We start from the raw sequence: 7148 nt of genomic DNA on the forward strand, positions 1-7148 counted from the left end.
ACATATATATATATGCAAAGTTGTATCCCAAAGTGTCTCATACAATCAGTTAAGTCCATATATACGCTATTCACAAAAAGTTAGTGATATTCAGCTTTTGGGTGAAATTTCACAACAAGCCTAAAATGCATTCAAACCTGTACAGGTGAACTTAATGTAATCTTCTCTAAGCTTTTAAATGCACATGTGCAACTGTTAAATGTTTCAATAAATTTTGCACAAGTTGCTGTTCTCTAACAAGGAGCTTAACGGCAAAAATCACGGCAGGTGTGTGACCCTTGAATTGACCAATAAATGTCGTGGTTCAATTAGAGCGGGTGTTTAAACAGTTGTCCTCATCATGCTGTTCACATTTTGACATCATGAGACCAAGACGACACCTAACAATGGAACAACAGTCCCTTGCCATTGCGATGCTTCAAACAGGACGTTCTCAGACAGAAGTGGCCACTGAGCTTGGAGTGTCACAGAGTGTCATCAGCAGGCTGCAACAGAGATATCGAGAGACTGGAAGAGTCACAGAAAGGCCTAAAAGTGGACGTCCTTTGGCCACATCCTGTGCTGATGACCGCTACATTCTGAACACTGCCCTGAGAAACCGGATGATGAATGCCACTCAACTCCAGGCACGTTTAAGAGAGGTGAGAGGCACCCAAGTGTCACGTCAGACCATTCGAAACCGTTTCCATCAGCGTGGTCTGCGTGCTAGACGACCTGCACGGGTACCTGACCACACCACCAGGCACAGGCATCATCGTCTTGCATGGGCCAGGGAGCATTTACGCTGGACGAGGAACCAGTGGGCCTCAGTGCTGTTCTCTGATGAAAGTCGATTCACACTGAGCAGAAATGATGGCCGGCAACGATGTTGGAGACGTCAGGGAGAGCGCTATGCATCAGCCACTGTTGTCACCAGGCGAGCTTTTGGTGGTGGCGGTGTTACAGTGTGGGCAGGGGTGTCCACTTGGTACAGAACTGCCCTACACTTTGTGAATGGTACAGTGACAAGCCCATACTACCTGAATAACATCATTAATCCAGTGATTGTGCCCCTACATGAACAGCACAGGCCTAATTTCATCTTCATGGACGAAAATGTTCTTGCTCATCGAGGCCGCATCATCATGGAACGACTGTTGGAGACTGGTGTACCTCAAATGGAATGGCCTGCACACTCTCCAGACCTGAATCCCATTGAAAACCTGTGGGATCAGCTGAGCCGTCGTGTAGAGGCTCGAAACCTTGCACCCCAGAACCTCAATGACCTGAGGGCTGCCCTTCAAGAAGAGTGGGATGCCATGCCTCAGCAGGCAATAAGTTGCCTTGTGAACAGCATGAGACGTCGTTGTCAAGCTGTAATTGATGCTCAAGGGCACATGACGAGATATTGAGACGTTCAAATTTTTTGTTGTGGTGTAACTACCATTGTTGTTACCTTTTGTGTTGAATGAACTTTTTGAGATGAGGAAATCAGTAGTGCATCCTTCTACTTAAATGTCTTACTTTTATGATATTATATCACTGCAGCATGAACATATTGCATTTTCCAGAAATTTCACCTATATCTATATATATATATATATATATATATATATATATATATATATATATATATATATACATATATATACATATATATATATATATATACACATATATATTGTTACAGTGGCTGGAGGGAGGTGGACCCAAATGCAGGAGTCGGGGCGCCAGTCTACAGAACTCAGGTTTATTCCCAGGGCAGAGCAACAAAATGACAACTGACAGAATGACAATTAACAGAATGGCAATGAACCGACCAACACAACTGAAACCGAGGGGTATAAATACACAGAAAAACCAAACAAGAAACAGGTGAAGCAAATTAACTAAGTGAACGCAGGTGAACTCAATGACCAGGAAATCAATAAAGCTAAACAAACAAACAAGGGAACCAAACAGGAAATACTACCAAAATAAAACAGGAACCCAGAACCAAGGAAAAAGCAAACCACCACATCATAACAGTACCACATCATAACAGTACCCCCCCCCTCAAGGGCCAGCCACCGGATGGCCCCAAAAACGTCCAGAGTCCCGAGACGGGCGGGAGGAGGGGGCCCGGAGGAGGGACCAGGGGAAAAAACAAAGTCCAGGGGCACAGGGCCGGGGAAAGAGTCCAAAGGGCCTAGCTCTGGAGGGCGGCCGGGAGGCCGAGACGACGAAGGCAGGCCAGGCTCTGGAGGACGGCCGGGAGGCCGAGACGACGAAGGCAGGCCAGGTTCTGGAGGACGGCCGGGAGGCCGAGACGACGAAGGCAGGCCAGGCTCTGGAGGACGGCCGGGAGGCCGAGACGACGAAGGCAGGCCAGGCTCTGGAGGACGGCCGGGAGGCCGAGACGACGGGGGCAGCCTCGGCTCTGGATCCCTCACGTTGGACACCGGAGGCAGAGGAGAAGGAGCGACCTCCTCGCCGGACACTGGAGACGGAGGAGGAGGAGCGACCTCCTCGCCGGACACTGGAGACGGAGGAGAAGGGGCGACCTCCTCGCCGGACACTGGAGACGGAGGAGAAGGGGCGACCTCCTCGCCGGACACTGGAGACGGAGGAGAAGGGGCGACCTCCTCGCCGGACACTGGAGACGGAGGAGAAGGGGCGACCTCCTCGCCGGACACTGGAGACGGAGGAGAAGGGGCGACCTCCTCGCCGGACACTGGAGACGGAGGATAAGGGGCGACCTCCTCGCCGGACACTGGAGACGGAGGAGAAGGAGCGACCTCCTCGCCGGACACTGGAGACGGAGGAGAAGGAGCGACCTCCTCGCCGGACACTGGAGACGGAGGAGAAGGAGCGACCTCCTCGCCGGACACTGGAGACGGAGGAGAAGGAGCGACCTCCTCGCCGGACACTGGAGACGGAGGAGAAGGAGCGACCTCCTCGCCGGACACTGGAGACGGAGGAGAAGGAGCGACCTCCTCGCCGGACACTGGAGACGGAGGAGAAGGAGCGACCTCCTCTTCGGACACCGGGGCTGGCGCTGGGGCCGGTGGAGGAGAATCCCAACCTGGGACCCCCTCGGGAACATGGGTCAAGGGAGGAGCGTCCCGTCCTGGGACCCCCTCGGGAACATGGGTCAAGGGAGGAGCGTCCCGACCCGGGACCCCCTCGGGAACATGGAGCAGGGGAGGAGCGTCCCGACCCGGGACCCCCTCGGGAACATGGAGCAGGGGAGGAGCGTCCCGACCCGGGACCCCCTCGGGAACATGGAGCAGGGGAGGAGCGTCCCGACCCGGGACCCCCTCGGGAACATGGAGCAGGGGAGGAGCGTCCCGTCCCGGGACCCCCTCGGGAACATGGAGCAGGGGAGGAGCGTCCCGTCCCGGGACCCCCTCGGGAACATGGAGCAGGGGAGGAGGACGAGCTCTGGGCGCTGGCGTGGGAGCCTGCAGCGCCGGACGGGTTCTGGGCGCTGGCGTGGGAGCCTGCAGCGCCGGACGGGTTCTGGGCGCTGGCGTGGGAGCCTGCAGCGCCGGACGGGTTCTGGGCGCTGGCGTGGGAGCCTGCAGCGCCGGAGACGTGGACCTGGGCGCTGGCGTGGGAGCCTGCAGCGCCGGAGACGTGGACCTGGGCGCTGGCGTGGGAGCCTGCAGCGCCGGAGACGTGGACCTGGGCGCTGGCGTGGGAGCCTGCAGCGCCGGAGACGTGGACCTGGGCGCTGGCGTGGGAGCCTGCAGCGCCGGAGACGTGGACCTGGGCGCTGGCGTGGGAGCCTGCAGCGCCGGAGACGTGGACCTGGGCGCTGGCGTGGGAGCCTGCAGCGCCGGAGACGTGGACCTGGGCGCTGGCGTGGGAGCCTGCAGCGCCGGAGACGTGGACCTGGGCGCTGGCGTGGGAGCCTGCAGCGCCGGAGACGTGGACCTGGGCGCTGGCGTGGGAGACTGCAGCGCCGGAGACGTGGACCCGGGCGCTGGCGTGGGAGACTGCAGCGCCGGAGACGTGGACCCGGGCGCTGGCGTGGGAGCCTGCAGCGCCGGAGACGTGGACCCGGGCGCTGGCGTGGGAGCCTGCAGCGCCGGAGACGTGGACCCGGGCGCTGGCGTGGGAGCCTGCAGCGCCGGAGACGTGGACCCGGGCGCTGGCGTGGGAGCCTGCAGCGCCGGAGACGTGGACCCGGGCGCTGGCGTGGGAGCCTGCAGCGCCGGAGACGTGGACCCGGGCGCTGGCGTGGGAGCCTGCAGCGCCGGAGACGTGGACCCGGGCGCTGGCGTGGGAGCCTGCAGCGCCGGAGACGTGGGTCTGGGCTGGGACGCGGGCGGCGTAGACCAGGCGGGGATACTGGATACGTGGACCGTGGAGCTGGTGGCTTGATAGCCAATCTGGTTCCCCAGAACCGCGACTGGACCTCAGTGTCGACTGGTTCCGGTTCTTCGTCCAGCCCCAGCAGCATTCCCACCAGTTCGTCACTCGTCATGCTCACTGGGGGTTTTTGCTTACGGCGCCTGGAGTGTCTCTTTCGTCGCGAGGTCCAGAGAGGGTCTGGGTCCAGAGGCTCGTAGGTCGGGAGGTGTTTGGCTGCCTCCCGACGAAGAAATTCAAAGAGAGTGATCATCTCCGCTGGGTCCTCGTTGGGTTGGTTCATTCTGTTACAGTGGCTGGAGGGAGGTGGACCCAAATGCAGGAGTCGGGGCGCCAGTCTACAGAACTCAGGTTTATTCCCAGGGCAGAGCAACAAAATGACAACTGACAGAATGACAATTAACAGAATGGCAATGAACCGACCAACACAACTGAAACCGAGGGGTATAAATACACAGAAAAACCAAACAAGAAACAGGTGAAGCAAATTAACTAAGTGAACGCAGGTGAACTCAATGACCAGGAAATCAATAAAGCTAAACAAACAAACAAGGGAACCAAACAGGAAATACTACCAAAATAAAACAGGAACCCAGAACCAAGGAAAAAGCAAACCACCACATCATAACAGTACCACATCATAACAGTACCCCCCCCTCAAGGGCCAGCCACCGGATGGCCCCAAAAACGTCCAGAGTCCCGAGACGGGCGGGAGGAGGGGGCCCGGAGGAGGGACCAGGGGAAAAAACAAAGTCCAGGGGCACAGGGCCGGGGAAAGAGTCCAAAGGGCCTAGCTCTGGAGGGCGGCCGGGAGGCCGAGACGACGAAGGCAGGCCAGGCTCTGGAGGACGGCCGGGAGGCCGAGACGACGAAGGCAGGCCAGGTTCTGGAGGACGGCCGGGAGGCCGAGACGACGAAGGCAGGCCAGGCTCTGGAGGACGGCCGGGAGGCCGAGACGACGAAGGCAGGCCAGGTTCTGGAGGACGGCCGGGAGGCCGAGACGACGAAGGCAGGCCAGGCTCTGGAGGACGGCCGGGAGGCCGAGACGACGAAGGCAGGCCAGGCTCTGGAGGACGGCCGGGAGGCCGAGACGACGAAGGCAGGCCAGGCTCTGGAGGACGGCCAGGAGGCCGAGACGACGGGGGCAGCCTCGGCTCTGGATCCCTCACGTTGGACACCGGAGGCAGAGGAGGAGGAGCGACCTCCTCGCCGGACACTGGAGACGGAGGAGGAGGAGCGACCTCCTCGCCGGACACTGGAGACGGAGGAGGAGGAGCGACCTCCTCGCCGGACACTGGAGACGGAGGAGGAGGAGCGACCTCCTCGCCGGACACTGGAGACGGAGGAGGAGGAGCGACCTCCTCGCCGGACACTGGAGACGGAGGAGGAGGAGCGACCTCCTCGCCGGACACTGGAGACGGAGGAGGAGGAGCGACCTCCTCGCCGGACACTGGAGACGGAGGAGGAGGAGCGACCTCCTCGCCGGACACTGGAGACGGAGGAGGAGGAGCGACCTCCTCGCCGGACACTGGAGACGGAGGAGAAGGAGCGACCTCCTCGCCGGACACTGGAGACGGAGGAGAAGGGGCGACCTCCTCGCCGGACACTGGAGACGGAGGAGAAGGGGCGACCTCCTCGCCGGACACTGGAGACGGAGGAGAAGGGGCGACCTCCTCGCCGGACACTGGAGACGGAAGAGAAGGGGCGACCTCCTCGCCGGACACTGGAGACGGAGGAGAAGGGGCGACCTCCTCGCCGGACACTGGAGACGGAGGAGAAGGAGCGACCTCCTCGCCGGACACTGGAGACGGAGGAGAAGGAGCGACCTCCTCGCCGGACACTGGAGACGGAGGAGAAGGAGCGACCTCCTCGCCGGACACTGGAGACGGAGGAGAAGGAGCGACCTCCTCGCCGGACACTGGAGACGGAGGAGAAGGAGCGACCTCCTCGCCGGACACTGGAGACGGAGGAGAAGGAGCGACCTCCTCGCCGGACACTGGAGACGGAGGAGAAGGAGCGACCTCCTCGCCGGACACTGGAGACGGAGGAGAAGGAGCGACCTCCTCGCCGGACACTGGAGACGGAGGAGAAGGAGCGACCTCCTCGCCGGACACTGGAGACGGAGGAGAAGGAGCGACCTCCTCGCCGGACACTGGAGACGGAGGAGAAGGAGCGACCTCCTCTTCGGACACCGGGGCTGGCGCTGGGGCCGGTGGAGGAGAATCCCAACCTGGGACCCCCTCGGGAACATGGGTCAAGGGAGGAGCGTCCCGTCCTGGGACCCCCTCGGGAACATGGGTCAAGGGAGGAGCGTCCCGACCCGGGACCCCCTCGGGAACATGGAGCAGGGGAGGAGCGTCCCGACCTGGGACCCCCTCGGGAACATGGAGCAGGGGAGGAGCGTCCCGACCCGGGACCCCCTCGGGAACATGGAGCAGGGGAGGAGCGTCCCGACCCGGGACCCCCTCGGGAACATGGAGCAGGGGAGGAGCGTCCCGTCCCGGGACCCCCTCGGGAACATGGAGCAGGGGAGGAGCGTCCCGTCCCGGGACCCCCTCGGGAACATGGAGCAGGGGAGGAGCGTCCCGTCCCGGGACCCCCTCGGGAACATGGAGCAGGGGAGGAGCGTCCCGTCCCGGGACCCCCTCGGGAACATGGAGCAGGGGAGGAGGACGAGATCTGGGCGCTGGCGTGGGAGCCTGCAGCGCCGGACGGGTTCTGGGCGCTGGCGTGGGAGCCTGCAGCGCCGGACGGGTTCTGGGCGCTGGCGTGGGAGCCTGCAGCGCCGGAGACGTGGACCTGGGCGCTGGCGT

Source organism: Telmatherina bonti (assembly GCF_933228915.1).
Source record: "Telmatherina bonti genome assembly, chromosome: 5".
NCBI lineage: Eukaryota > Metazoa > Chordata > Actinopteri > Atheriniformes > Telmatherinidae > Telmatherina > Telmatherina bonti.